The following is a 16,247-nucleotide window of genomic DNA, read 5'->3' as shown; positions in this document are numbered from 1 at the left end:
ACGCCATAATGCTTTGTAACCTTATTTCCTGATCACTCTCGTATTATGTTGTACAGGCTTTCGGTTCCCGACTTAAGGATGGTCTCGTCATATCTTCGAAAACAAGAAACCGTACACCAAACCCTCACGATCTGGATCAAACTTGGCGTTGTGTTAAATCTTGACGTGCTATATTATGGTGTGAAATGTGCTTGTTTTTGGTTTCCGCGTTATGGAAGAGCAAATTTTGAGTCATATTTTTTCGAAATGAAAATATAAAAGTACCGAACTTATCTGATTGGGATCAAACTTGGCAGTGGTAGACCTTGCTCTACATAAGCGCGTGAAAGATTATGTTGTGCAGATTTTTGGTTCTAGAGTCAAATTTTCTGATCAGGATCCAATTTGATGCGGTGCTTGACCTGTCATGTGAATGTGTGAAATATGTTGTGTAAGCTTCTTCCATTGGACATAATGAAAACGTAATAAATACTGCTTAAATAGCAATTGTCAGTCTTAGACAATAGTATAATAATAATAATAAAGTGGACGCCTTTTTCACAATTTTCGCTTGTTGAAATATATCGTAGTTGCACGACGTGAAACAAAGGGCTAAATCATGAAATCTCTTGAGCTCCTCCGTGGCTAAACGGTTAGCGTACGCGCCTTTGGCGTTGGAGAGCCGGATTCGATTCCCGGCGGGAGGTCATGTGCTTCGGATTCCACGTTAATCAGTAGGTCCCGTGTCATATAGCCTCGCTGCTAAAAAGGACGTTAAACTCAGAATCAACTCAATGAAATCTCTTGGGTGTTATACTGGATTGCTAACTGCAGAGCATTTTCGGTTGCATAACGGAGTAGGATATATAGGTAGAAAGTAAAGGTAATACTAACTTACTTACTATATGACCTATGAAACCCGGAGGTTCAATGCCACATTCACAAAATCTATCTATGGACTTCTATCCCTAACCAGTGAATCCAGTTTCTACATTATATTCATATTCTGCGAAATCCATCTTAATATTGCCCTTCTATCTGTACCTAATGGACGTTTTCCGATTGGAATTCCAGTTAGAAACTTTGAAAGCGTTCCTATTTTCATCCATTCTGGCTACATGGTAAGCCCACCTGAGCCTCCTAGATTTGATGACCCCTAACAATGTTTGGTAAACTGTATATGAATAACGTAATTAGAAAAGAAAAGTAACTAAAACAAAAATTACGTGAAAATACTGTATTGTCATCAGATTTATATATCTTTACAAAATTTCAGAGTTCTAGTCCGTAATGGAGTGCGTGAAATTTAATTTGTAAGATTTGACTCTAACAGAAAACTAATCTAATAAAAGGCATTGTAATATAAATTCTGAGACCATCAAGAATGATAAATGCAAGTGAATGGGGAAATAGTGTCCTACAAAAAGTGTGGGAGGGGGAGAAAAACTCTCGTGGCCTGGGATTGGATCAAAACAAGTCACAATAGAGGAAAATGTTAAGCTTCGGGTCGTAAGTTTCCAACGTATTGTCCTTCTGTGTACACACAGTTGCATAAAACTTTTTAGTAGCATCCAGCTAAATCTACAAAGGAAATAAAAATGACCAAGTTGCGACGGAAATGATGTCAGTGCCCTCTACTAGATAAATAATGAGAATAAGAGATTTCATCATAATTTTTCTCACAATTAATTGTAATTATCTTCTGTATTTGTGTCTTTGGAAGATTTTGTTATATAAGTAGCGAAAATTCATTCAAAAGAAAAAAGTATGAGAAATTATATTTTGTTGATGTGTTGATGTGAACCACTGTTGCAGTATGTCAAGATCCTGACTGTTCTCCTTAGGGGATTAACAAAAGATTTTTTTTTTTTTTTAAATCAACACTCGGCTGTTTGAAAGTTAATGACTTTTACTTAACTGCTGTGATGTTGCCACAATAAATTCAAATTTTAGTATTTTTATTGCAGGAACCTAATGTTTGAGAAACCATATGGGTCAATCCGTGCAAAGTGATCGAGAAAAAAGAAAAATTGCTGCTCGACCTTTTCCAAAAAATCTAATTTTTTCCATGAATGTTTATCCTATATCAGGGTACTTCAAAACCACTATTAATTATTTTTTATATCCCATAACCAGTGGTGCCCACCGCCCCTCATGTCCATGACGCACCTCCCTCAATTGTCTATCCGTAGGTGTTCTTCCATGAAAAAAAAATCTTTTCGATCAATTTTTACACTCCCTCAAACATATTTATATAGATTTTCAACCCCCCCCAAGTATTTCAATGACGCAGTTTGCGTCATAGCCCCCCCCCTTGTGGGCACTCCTGCCATAACGACTCAGCGGCTGCCGCCATTTTGTGTTTTTTCGGTTTGAGCCGTTTAACTTGTTTTGAATATCACAGCATTTATTTGTCCTACTGTTTAAGAGATCAAACTGAAAATTGCTGGACGTCTCAACTCGTGCAGAGCTAAAACTTTGATCTCTTAACATTTTTGCCTAAAACCACTTGAAGGGGTGAAATCAGGGCCTACAGTAGCAATATTTTTGGACATTGAAGTCATGTGTGGAAAGAGGAAGTAACTGACGTAGAGGTCTGAATTTATATGTGCATGTAGTCTGGGATCATAAGTTAATACACAAAAATTTACAGACCTGTAGCTGTTCTCAAAGTCCTGAAAAAAAAATCGTAAATTTGGAGAATTATGTCAATTTGGCATGTTTCACTATCCTATATCTCCAATGAGACTGGATAAAAAAAATCTGAAATTTTGGGAAGAGTTACTCAGTTAGTAGGGCTATACCATAACACACAACAAAGCATGTTTTGTGTTTTTGAGCAGAAGGGGGTTAAAGATTTAAGGAATGACGTCATACTCTAGGAGGTGTTTTGTTCACAAATTCAACTGGAAATTCGTTGTTATGAAGTAAAATAAAGAAGAATGAATGGTTAGTCCAATCAAGGCTCTAAGCTCGTTTCTTTCCTCTAGTTATGACTCACTGTCTTATCACATCTACAGCAGCACTGGTGAAGAATGCCGCTATCAGCTGAAAGCGAGAAAAGTCAAAATGCAGACTTGAAAAAGTTCCGGAAGTACTCCTTTCTCTTGTTGTTTGCTATACCAATGATATTCAATCATGTTTATTCTTGTTTTAACTGTCAACTCATGGAAGAGCCTGTTGTCCTTTCGTTTGACCAACATTCCCGAGTCAGTGAATACCGTAAAACGGGGCTACTTTGACAGGTTTTGGACTAGTTTAGATGTGTACACGGGACACTTTCTGCAACCAATGAATGATACTGTTCTCATCATAACAATAGGTATCTAGGCTATCACATCCACTACTAAACCTAAGTCTCTACAAGTAAGTTTTGGCGGGAAGAAATTAAGAAATACCGGTCAAAGTAGCCCCGGGGGTGGGGCTACTTTGACATCTTATATATTTGCTGCATAAGGTCAAAGTTACTCAATGTATGGAGATATTTTGACATGGAATTTATGTAAAGTGTATAAATCCCTGTTTTGGTCATGTGTAAGGTACGGTATGCTGTATACTTGATAAGCACGAAATCTTTATTTTGTTGTGGTACATCATTATACACCACTATACAAGTTTTTCTAAAGCTTTACTTTTACTATCTTTTACTTTGAACATACACAATGCTTTACCTTACATTGTTACTTTATTTTTTACTCTATTTTTTTTACTTTACTTTACTTTTAACCAGGCACGTAGCCAAGGGGTGGGTCCGGGGGGTCCGGACCCCCCCCTTCGAGACCATAAATTTTAAAAAATTAAGGAAGGATGAAACAAAAAGAAACGAGAAAAAGAATCAGCATTAAAAATATAAAATCTACAGCAAGCGTTTGGTTACTCTTATGGGGAGTTTTGTGTGGAGGAAACGAGGGGAGGGGGTACAGCTAAAAATGGATATTATTGTAACGAAGCATTTCGAATTCCATCAAGCTCCATGCTAATCTTATGAACTATAGAAAGAAATCTCGTTCCTGTCCTTAACGACATTAAACGAAGATACAAAGAAGAAGAAAGGAGACAAGAAGAAGCGAGCTCAAATCACTTCGGAATATCTTTTTCAATACTGTTTTATATTCTTTTACTCAAGATTTCTTCATAGTTTGTTATTAAAATACTTACTAACATATCCTCATTTTTTGTCCTAACAAACAATTATGGGTATGTTGCCAATAAAATAGCATAGATGAATTGAGTCCCTGGTGAGAACAACAGATTTCATGTTACGACCCCTTTCCTCATTACGGAATCCTGACTAAACGAACCAATATACGTTGCCGGTAAAATAGTTTAGAATAATCGAGCCCCTGATGTGATAATCACAGTATTTCGTCACGGACCCCCCCTATTACGAAATCCTGGCTACGTGCCTGTTTTAACATAATTACATATGTGCCGGTATGTTATCTTTACATGTAACAATGGAAAGAAAAACCTTAGTCGTCAACATCACAATCGTAACAAGCATACTGAGGATTTTTTGATCAACCATTACAAAACCCACACACCCATTTTTTGCACAGGACACATTGTATCCACTCTCATCCACCCTTGTAATTTCGATAGTCACACACAAATGGCACAGATGTTTTCGTCATAGCTTTCTATCTTCCTTTGTAGGCATCTTTTGGTGCGGCGGGGGCGGCGGCCAGTCCTTGAGGTGCCAAAATCTTCTTCCCTTGCTTCTTTCCGTTCGTACTCGCTGAAGTTCCCGGTTCTTCTTCCCGTGGGAGCAACCGCTTGCGACAAGTCAAGATATTTTCCCCTTGCTTATCTCCGCTCGTGTTCGCTGCAGTTCCCGGTTCTTCTTCTCGTGGAAGCAACCGCTTTCCAGGAGAAGCCACGATCTTTCTTCCTCTTTTCCCTCTGCTCGTGCTTGCTATGGTACTTGGTCCCGCCCTGGATTGCTGAAGAAACTCTAGGAGACTTGCGTTCATCTCTCTCTCGACCTATGTGCTATCGCGCGCTTTCGGTAACTTTGAGAGCGGAGCTTCAACGTTGAAGGGAACAAGACCTGTAGCGCGGAATCCTGCCTTCAGGTTCTCGCCTACGGTGGGAGCCAGGGAATCCGTTAGTCGGCACAGTAGACCAGGAAAGTGTTCCTTGGGAATCGATCCTTTTCGTCGGGACTCCTTCCGTCATGACCTCAGTACGGCTCTCCACTTCCTCTTTAATGGCCCATAGACACCCACGTCTAACGGCTGGAGCAGATGCGTCGAGTTGGGTGGAGGAGCAGCCAGGTACTCCCATGCGCAAAAAAATTGCGCGTATACTGTAACTCACGATTTTCCGTATTTATTCCTTTTTCCTTACGTTTATGGGTAAAATTGAGTTATTAGTATGTGGAGATAATAGAGAGCAATCCATCTAAGGAGATATTTCCAAAAAATATAATAAAATAATAAAAATATAAACAAAAAACAAAATTATGCTCGGTTTTGTGTATACTGGCAACGATGATTTCTAGGGATTTTTTCAGTAGTACAGCACGATTGCGGAGGGAATTCAGTAGGGAAGTCGAGGAGATGGATCAAGGAACTGGATACTGAACTAAAATGTTGCATTTATTGGTTAAAACCTAGTGTGTAGATTGCCTGCCAAATATAAATTAGCTTCTGTAACTAAGATGTCGTACGAAAATATAGAATTAAACAGAAAAACTCTTATGTTAAGGTTCGAAGCGATACGCACCATGGTTATGAAGATTATTTCTTAAGAAAAAAGAACAAACACAACGTAGCCTCTGTGGTTAGGTGGATAGAGTGGCGGACTCGTAGTTATCTTATTACTTTGACACCACATCGAATCCCATCCTATCCCATTTTTTTATTTTTTATTTTTTTTACAAAACATTATAATTTTCATGTTAATAAGAACCGAAGCAATATACTAAGGACAACTTATTGATATCCAGGATTACAGTATTATTGGTAATAGCTATTGTTTTCCGTTCATGTTGTTGTATAGCTTCTCTTACTCTGTTTTCTTGGGAAAATAACAATTTTGTCTCCAACAAAATGTAAAGGATATATACGGACAGAAAAAGACATCTTAATATCAAACGTGATTTATCGTGATGAAATGGACTAGTTTGCCATTATTAAAAAAAAAAAAAAAAGTAAATTACTGAAGTTGACTTCCCTTTAGCTTTTAGCTAAAAAAAAGATTTTTTTTTTATAAGACTATACTTTATGAGGCAAGGTGTGTGATCATACCCACAAATTTAGCTAGGGAGTGAAAGATAATCGTTTACACAAACATTTTACAGGTTTAGGTGCGTGAAACACCAATACACAATGGTCTCGCTTATCCGACCATCCTTTGTTACACATACCGTATGATCCGATATATCATTGCAGAAAGCACCAATCGGCAAGAAGAACTGCAAGTTGTGGTCTTAATCTATTTTTCATGCTCTGGAATATATCGCCTAGCGCGTCCGTCTACACGTTGACTCATACATCTATCATTCAGTGCAGACACGTATCCAGGTTTTCTATTCGGAGGGGGCCCAACACGAATCCTCGTAAGCACGTAATTCTAATGTTTTAAAAATATCAATAATAATAATAATAATAATAATAATAATAATAATAATAATAATAATAATAATAATAATAATAATAATTATAATAATAATAATAATAATAATGCAACAGTTCTGTATTTCTCTTAAACTTTTTCCTACTTTTCATTTATAAACCGGTTTACTTTGGAAACTGCATTATAGCACAAACAAAATGAAACATATTTTCGAGAGAAATGTAACTAAAGAAAACTGTCTGCTACGTATATCACATAACAAAAATAGCAAGAAGACATTGAGTGTATCGTTCTAATATATTAAAGTTAAAAACAGAACGGAAACAAAATGTTAATCCTATTTAATTCCTGTTCTTTAATTCCAAATGGTATAATGGCATTAATGTATGTTCTTAGAATTATAACAAGACAACAGCACATTGCCCAAAGTTTGAACACTGACTATTAGTAAACTGATATAAAAGAATCTCAAAAGGGTAAAAGCATGTTTATTAAAAAGTGCTTGAGTTTCGGAGGGGGACAGCCCTCAGGCCCTCACGCTGGATACGTCCCTGATTCAGTGCAGTGCAGTTATTTGTTATAAAACATTATTATTAGATGTGTAATATGTAAAATTATATCATAAGTTTTACTTTTAACAGGTCTTTTCTTAACACATCCATATTATCCAGCGTTCTGCCTGCCTGTTTATGTCGGATAAGCGAAATTCTACTGTATTTCCCAAGCTAGCGTATACATGAACTAGAATTATATTGTCCTAGAACAGACAATAGTGTGAAATGTTTATATTAAAAGGCTGGAATAAAAAAAAATAAATACTGTTTTGGTAGCGTGAGAACAAATTAAAAACAATTCAATATATTTCCTAGGTATTAGATTACCATCTTATTGTGTCGATATGTATTCTTTTTTTAAACATAGTTTTAAAAGTCATACCATTTTCAATATTCCTAAGGAAATCGAAAGAAAAACTCCTATGTGCCTCTTGTGGCAAAGCGGCTTAAGTGCGTGGTCTGAAACGTTAAGGTATAGATAGAGTACCCGTACTTCAAAAATGCAAATCCGGGACGCTACTAAATTACGAGAATCTTTGAAATGCTTAAAATTGAAAGAAGTGTTGAATACTAATTTACTTTTCTCCATTAGATAGAGCTGTTCAAGCATTACTTTATCACATTTTTATTCCTTTCGCTAGACCTTCTTCCAAGGGCGCCGATTTCTCTGTAATTTTTTTTTCTGGGAGGGCATTCAAATGCAGACGATATATATTAGGATTTTACGGCAAATTGCATTCAAATTATGCCAAATATTGTATATTTATAAATACAAAGGGGGCCTACATGGGCTTTGGGAGGCCCGGCCCCCTAGGATCGGCGCCCTTGCCTTCTTCCTAGTTAAGCAAACGTAAGCAGATGATTTATTCCCTTCCCCTGGTAAGCAAAATTGTTTTTGTTTCTCAAGATTTGTTGTGTTTCGTGAAATAACAGCAGGAATTTCCAGATTATTTAACCATCTAAATGAATGTTTTCACTTAGAGCCATCCCGTCGATTCGCTTTGCCTAGGACTAAAATAAATTAAGGGTCAATAATGAAAGAGACATGTGGATCGAAGATCTTTCTTTGTTCGAACTTTGATTTTTTCAAATCCATGATGGGAAATTATATTATGTGTACAATTTTCGAAATTAATAGTATACAATCGTAAAAATATCTTACAAAACGATGGTTTATTGCAAAATACTTTGACTCAAAGAATAAATTACAAGTAATAAACTTGTTACTTTTCCTGAAGAGTCTAAGTCTTGAATGAGACAGAGGCTCTTCAGCGTAGTGCTTGGAAAGATTGCCTCACTTGTTCTACCTTCCCGTGACTCAGCCTTGATTCGACTTGATCCTAAACGGATTATTCAGAAGTCGAAGTCGGAAGATGTTTCCCATTTTTCCCAAACACTCTTGGTCGATTACAATCTGCCTCACTTGTGAGGGGACAACCCCATGCCGTAAGCGTCGGTGGACTACCGATAGGCAACTAGCGACATGTCCCCAAAAATTGGTGGTCCCGCAGCCAAAAATTGGTCCCACTTCAGCTTTGAAAACTACACCACCACTGGCAGAGAAGCGACGGAACGCCAACGAACCACAAAATTGTTCCCCTAAAATACGTTAAATCGCCTTTGCATTAAGGTGAGTCTACAAACATTTTTTAAAAAAGTAAAAATAAAGTGCCCTGAGCTGGGCGTGAACCACCAACCTTAGGGTTATTAGGTGCGTGTTCTTCCGAATTCGCCACGGAGGCGATTGTAAAGACACAGCTTGTAGAGTGATAAATCGTTGAAGTATTTTTAATATTTCTAATCAGAGTGCTCCATTAACCGTGTATATTTGACGATAACTGTTTGGAATCAGATCAAATGCACTCGTCATGTAATTTTATAACAAAATGACAAGCGTCTATTTACTTTTTTCATAGTTCTCCCATATTCACTTGCTAGTGATCGGCGACAGTTGCCAACTAAATTCATACAATTATACGCACCCACCTCAAGATTTTTCACTTCATGATGTAAAGGCAGGAGTTACTCTTGACCCCCGGAGCTCAAGTATTGTCCTTATAATAACAATTCGTCAGGGAAAAGTAATATATAATAATAACCGCATGCACATGACTGGGATAGTTCGTGTTGGTCCCTTTGCGATTCTCCGTGACAAATCAAAGGAGCGGGGATCAAAATGAAGTCCTCGCTGTTACGTGGTGGTAACTTCAATATCCTCGATTCTAGATATCTGCTTCGACTCGACGAATCCCTGCCACTAGTGGCACACTAGCGGCAATCCTTCGACGCGTCGCTATATTGACGATCGCCATTTACCAGCAAGTGGGCCACTAAGTGTTGGCGACGTTTACGGCATGGAGAAGCTAATAAACAAACAAACCAATAAATAAATCTAAAACCTTATAAAAATGTTTTCCCAAAATTTACATCTAGCAAAACCATTTGTTGGTATTCCAGAACTGCAAATTCACCTGTATTCATAATTTACTTCTATCGTACTTTTGATATGAGAATGATGTGTCTGAAACTGTAACACAGGTCATTAAGACTTTTTTTTTTTTTTTTGCTTTAGTCAGATTTAGCAGTTTTACTTAGCAGTTAGTCAATTTGGATCTGTGATTTTAGAGTTTTAGAGATTTCCTTAAATTTTTCATTTCTACAACAGTTGACAACTAACACCATTAACGTATCTCTTTCGATATTTCCATAGGCAATGGCTTGGTCACTCCCAGTATATTTCATACAATGAACTACGGTGTCTTACTCCATTAATCCGAACTACATTTAATATCCAACAACTCTGTACATTTTCTCTTAAATCTGCAAACTTTCTACTAGGTTAAAACTGAGTATTTTCTATTTTCTTCCTTTCTTGCTAAAACGAAAGTGTTCTTTAGACAACCTGAAATGATGACTCTATATTACATTATGTTGCATAGGGCATTTTATGTAGCATATCATTTGACAGTTGGACACTTTCTTCGTATATTGAAAGCAACAGGGATTAAGTCCTTCTACACTTACATGAGAAGTAAACAAACTCTTTTTAATTCGTGGAATTGTGCCAATGCACTAGTTCCAGAGAGTTTTAAATTTAAGATGATGATGATGATGATTATTATTATTATTATTATTATTATTATTATTATTATTATTATTATTATTATTATTATTATTATTTTATTGACTTAGGTTTTCCTGAATATTAAGCAATATTTCACAAAAAGCTGGTATTTTTAAACAAATGTGTTCGGTATCAAGTTTTCGTAAAGTAGTCACTCTCTCCTATAAATAATTTCAGAGGGGCCGCGGTGGCTCAGCGATAAAGCGTTCACCTTTGGTGCATGGGATCCTTGGTTCGACCCCAGCTCGCACCAAGTGAATTTTGTGGTGGACAAACACCATGTGCATGGGTTTTCTCGGGGTTCTCCTGTTTTCTCCCATTTTCTTTATTCCACCATTTCATTCATTTCTCATCATCACCGTGTCCTTTAGCCTAGTCGGTATAACCATGGGTCGTAAAACTTAAAGATTTGATCTCAAATAATTCCAACCCAAACAGTTGCAGGAAGTATGTCATTTCGAATAAAACAAACTACTCTATAAAATTCTGAGTACAGTATTATTATTTTTAAAATATACAATTCTAGCGGACCTTATTTCTAAATCGAAGGGTAAGAAGACTAAATTCACTCTTATTATTATAGATTAATTTCAATTGAAGCAGTTAAAATAGTTGGGGAAAAATTAGAAAGCCATACTCTATATTCCAGTGTGCCACAACCGGATAACAGGCACACTGGCGTGTCCAGCAAATTACAAGAATATTTGTCGAGTTTATTTTATTTATTATTATCAACGATTCTCCCATGGATCAGCTGTCTGTATACAGTTAAACAAGTATCACGTTGAGGGAATGAGTGTAATTATTTACTTTAATAGTAATAGAAAGGTATATTTTCTTGTATTTTCTACCGGGAATAACTGCATCCGGTCTAGAAAGCTGGGGCTAACAACGAAGGAACCCGATGTGCCAAACACACACCACTCTATAGTCATGAGTGCCACAAGTCCTTTTCTACGTCTTGGCACCCTAAAGGTTGTTGCCTTCAAAGAGAGAGAGAGAGAAATAACTTAAGTCTATTGCACTTCCATGCTTAAATAAATACATTATGTAAATAACTGTTTCGTTTTCTGTTTTTATTATTATTATTATTATTATTATTATTATTATTATTATAAATTTCTTAGGAAGTTGACTGCCATATGTATGCACACTGCTCTCCCGTGCAGCGCCTCGTGTATGATTTTCCATACATAAACTATATATTCCAAGTTTGTTGTGTTTGTTCTATAGGTGTGTTTGTAATTAGATGCATATGGCGTAGAAGCCAAAATTTAATGTCCACGCTACGTATATGCAAAACCATAGACAAAGAAATTTATGAACAAAGACATTTATGGCGCTAAAACAAAGGGCAAAAATAAAGAATTACTGGCGGATTGTTGCCCGTTGTGCACAGGTATTAACGGTTAACAGTGTTAAATTTAAACACATAGTTTTAATTAAGCACGAATTTAACTTATAGAGTACAGTGCGGAAAGGCTGAGGAGTTTGCTAGGATCGTTACAATATCGAACCCCGTAAAATGTACTGCAAACCTGTCCGCAAGCCCCCCGTAATGTTCAACAGATGTTGTGCATTAATGCTCATTTCAATGCAAACCTATATAGACCTACGCACTTCAATACTAAACGAAGGTGCAGAGACTATTCATGAGTTCCAGTATTAAACTCTCTCACCCAATGTATTCTCCTAACATGTCTCCCAGCGATTACAATATTTTTTGGTATCTAAATCACTTCCTAGTAGGATAGCTTTAACTAGAGACCACTGATTAACCTGGTATTGGATGTTTCACTTTCTTACCTTTGGAGTTGACAGTCATGGGTTGAACTTTTACACGCAAATATCTAATATTAACAACGTTTCTTGTAGAATTTCGTAATATTGTATTATTTCTTTGTATTATTCATTAGCTTGGTTAGACTTGTTTAAACACTTTTCTCTTTGCACTTATTCCTTAACGTTGGATAAAAATACACTAGCTCTCACCGGGAATCAAATCCAGAACTAATGCACTTGAACCATTTGGCCACAGCAAGGCACATTTAAAAAGAAGTTTCGATTTTCTTAGGAAAATTGTGATTGGGTGTAACATTTAAAAATATATTTAAGAATGGGTACGGATGAAACGCACTGAATTTTCTCTCTCGAATTTCTTAAACTGACTCGTGTTAGGCTGCAGCTATTACTGAAACATTTATTTGGGAAATGCGAATAAAATAATGTGTTTTAGAAAACTTTGTTCGAAGCAACTTACGTCCAAAAGTAAAGTACCCATTCGTCATATTTCTGTTAGAAATAACTTATGCCATACATTAGAATTATTAAGCAGATAATTGTATGTGAACTATGAGCAAAAGCGTTTGAGTACTTTCTGAGAAAATCGTTAAAAAAGTCATCCCCAAGAATAAAATATCCCTTGTATATCTTTTCAGGACAAACGAGTTATGCTATTTATGAAATACGAACAAAATTGCCAGAGTAATTATCGACAAAATCGTAGGGTAAAACTTGCTCCGAAAAGTAATATACCACTTCTAGCTTTTTAGGATGATGGAATTATGCCAATCGTTAGGTTATTTATGTAACATTTATTTATGAAATATGAACAAAATTGGGTCAGGCGTTAATGGGAAAATCGTCGAAGAGTAGGCTAAACTACCTCTTCTGAATGTTTACTGGACGAACGAGTTGTGTCATATTGTCAGGTTATTAATGATACATTTATTTATAAAATGTGATTGAGAAAATTGTTCAAAAAAATGCATCCCATACAGTAAATTACACCTTACGTATTTTTTCAGAGCAATGATTCATACTATATTTGTAAAAATACAAACAAAATCTTTACAGCCGTTTTTGAGACAATTTAATGATTTTAAATTTTCATCCTTCAGTAAACTACCCTTATTTTTAGGTGTCGGAGGATATAGAATTCGAAACGATAGTGTTATGAACACAAATCTCCGGGTGTAGATGAAATTCCGGCTGAGTTAATTTTAGCTGGGGACGAAAAATTGTGGAACAAGATACACAAACTCATTCTCCTTATATGGAACAAGGAAGAATTGCCACAAGAGTGGAAAGAATCAATCATTGTTCCAATTTACCAGAAAGGCGACAAAACTGTAATAATTATCGAGGCATTTCTCTTCTGTCAACATCCTATAAAATCCTTTCAAATATTCTGTTAGCAAGACTGACCCCATACGCAGATGAAATTATTGGAGATTATCAGTGCGGATTTAGACGAAATCGATCAACTATCGACCAAATATTTACCATTCGCCAAATGCTCGAAAAAAAGTGGGAATACAATACCCCGGTACATCGACTATTTATTGATTTTAGAAAGGCGTAAGACTCGGTTAGAAGAGAAACATTATACAACGTCCTTACAGAACTTGGAATACCGAGAAAGCTAATTAGATTAATTAAGATATGTTTAAATGAATCCCAAAGTAAAGTCCGGGTAGGAAAATTTTTGTCCACGAGCTTTCACGTCGAAAATGGCCTGAAACAAGGAGATGCGTTGTCGCCATTATTATTTAACTTCGTTCTGGAATACGCTATGAGGAAAATCAAAGATAGCAACCAGGGCCTACAGTTGAACGGTATTGACCAGGTTATGACATATGCTGATGATGTAAATTTAATAGGGGATGATAGGAGAACAATAGAAATAAATGCAGAGATCTTATTAAACTCTTGCAGGGACATGGGTTTAGAAGTAAATGCAGAGAAAACTAAATACATGGAAGTGCGTCGGGACCGGAATACAGCAAATTATGGATGCGTTAAAATATTAAATAATACTTTTGGTAAAGTGGATAGTTTCAAATATCTAGGATCAATATTACCAAACAAAAATCATATTCAAGAAGAAATTAAATGTCGACTCAAAGCAGGGAATTCGTGTTACTATTCGGTTCAAAATCTCTTGTTGTCGCGAATTTTGTCGAGGAATTTGAAGCTTAAAATATACAAAACGATTATTATGCCTGTTGTTCTGTATGGCTGCGAAACATGGTCACTTACTCTGAGGGAAGAACATAGACTGAAAGTATTTGAGAACAAGATCCTGAGACGAATATTCGGACCCAAGAGGAACGGGAATGGGGAATGGCGGAAACTTCATAACGAGGAACTACACAATTTATATGATCTACCCAACATTGTTAGGGTCGTCAAGTCTAAGAGGCTTAGGTGGGCGGGTCATGTAGCTAGAATGGAAGAAAGTAGAAATGCTTTCAAAGTCTTGACTGGAAGACCAATCGGAAAACGACCATTAGGAAGACCTAGGCGCAGATGGGAGGACAATATTAAGATAGATCTCGCAGAGATTGGAATACAAAGTAGAAACTGGATGCAGTTAGCTAAGAATAGAAGTCAGTGGAGAGCTTTTGTGAACGCGGCATTGAACCTCCGGGTTCCATAGGCCATATAGTTAGTAAGTTTTTTTTAAAGTGTTATAAAAACTTCATGTCTAGAATTCGGTCCAGATACGTCGAACAGTATGGCCTCTATTTGAATACATGAAAAAGCGTGACGAACCGACAAACGAACAGATGGACAGACATCAAAATTACTTTTTCGATATGTGGGGGCGTGAAACTTGAATTCATTGAAATCTCGAATTCGATTTTTATCACTATTACTACAATTTCTTCTTTCGTCGCTCGAACGTGAAAACGAATAGGAATACAACGACACGTAAGGTGATAATTTGTAATTCCCAAAATTTAATGAGTTAAGTTTAATGTGTTGCCGTGCTAGAAAAAAAGCTTATGCCTGTTTGTTATATCATTTTAATATGAGTTTTTTCACGCTACTATATAATGTAGAAATATGGCATGATTATCGCTCATATTCATGCTATCTTTTGGAAATATTCGTGTTCCGCATACATAGATCTGTATAATTTATCTTCGTTCAACGAAAACATCCCTTACACCGACTTATGATTGCATTTTGAAATCGTGTTTTTGTCGTCGTTAGAATTTAGTAAATATAAGCATAACACTCAAATTAGTTTTTGACTTTTACAGAAAACCAAATTTCTGTAAAAAAAAAAAAAAAAAAAAAGCCCAAAAGAAAAAAGCTGCGGCTGACTTAATCCCCACCCTCCTTGTGCAGTGCATAATAAAACGCAAGTGTTATATAAATTATCCCCTACTCTCATTCGTTGCCGCTAGGGCAAATTATAAATAAAATTTTAAAAAAATCATTCCTATAAATCAAAAAGGCCATCTAATCAAAGTAAATAATTAAAAAAATAAAAATTAAAAACAAAGTCATTGTTTTTAAGCACTCAGGTTGTTAAATATATAATTTGCTTGTAGTTTACTTATTGTATATTATTTGTTTAATCATAATACATAATACTCGTAATTTTAATCTCACGTTAAATTCTTAGCCGTAATCGCTCTTAACTTTACAGTGTATTATAAAGATTTATAAATTATTTGTTTTAATTTGTTTTTTTTATTCATTATCTTTACGGCAAGCACTTTTCTCTTCCCCAATATCTTTTCAGCGGCCGGTGAAAACGGGAACTGCTTATATAGTTTTTAATGACCTTTTGTGGGTGCTAAGAGCCAAAAAGCCAAAGTTTAAAGCAAATGGTTAAAAAAATGTCGTCTGTTAGCAATCCAAAATAAATCGTCCTATTCCCAATAAACCCACAAAGGTCGGTCATAATTTCTTGCAATTGTGGATATGAAAAAAAGAGAGAGAGGGAGAAAGTCAATACTCTAAAAAGAAAAAAAAACACAAGCACACACACACACAGACAAACGATAATTTGACATCAGCTTTTTCCTTTCTTCCTTTTTTTCACGACAACAAGCATCATTCGATGTAACGTCATGTCGATATAACAAGGGGTAAACTTGGGAAGACTGTCAAGGTCGCGTATGTTATTTTTCCTGTTCTTGACACACAAATCCGAAGTGAGTTGTCTGCTGTTCAAGAACGGGCAGGTAACATACAAGACCATAAACTGAAAA

This window comes from Thermobia domestica, chromosome 3 (genome assembly GCF_964235325.1).
Source record: "Thermobia domestica chromosome 3, izTheDome1.hap1.1, whole genome shotgun sequence".
Classification (NCBI taxonomy): domain Eukaryota; kingdom Metazoa; phylum Arthropoda; class Insecta; order Zygentoma; family Lepismatidae; genus Thermobia; species Thermobia domestica.
Note: the sequence above shows the minus strand (reverse complement) of the source record.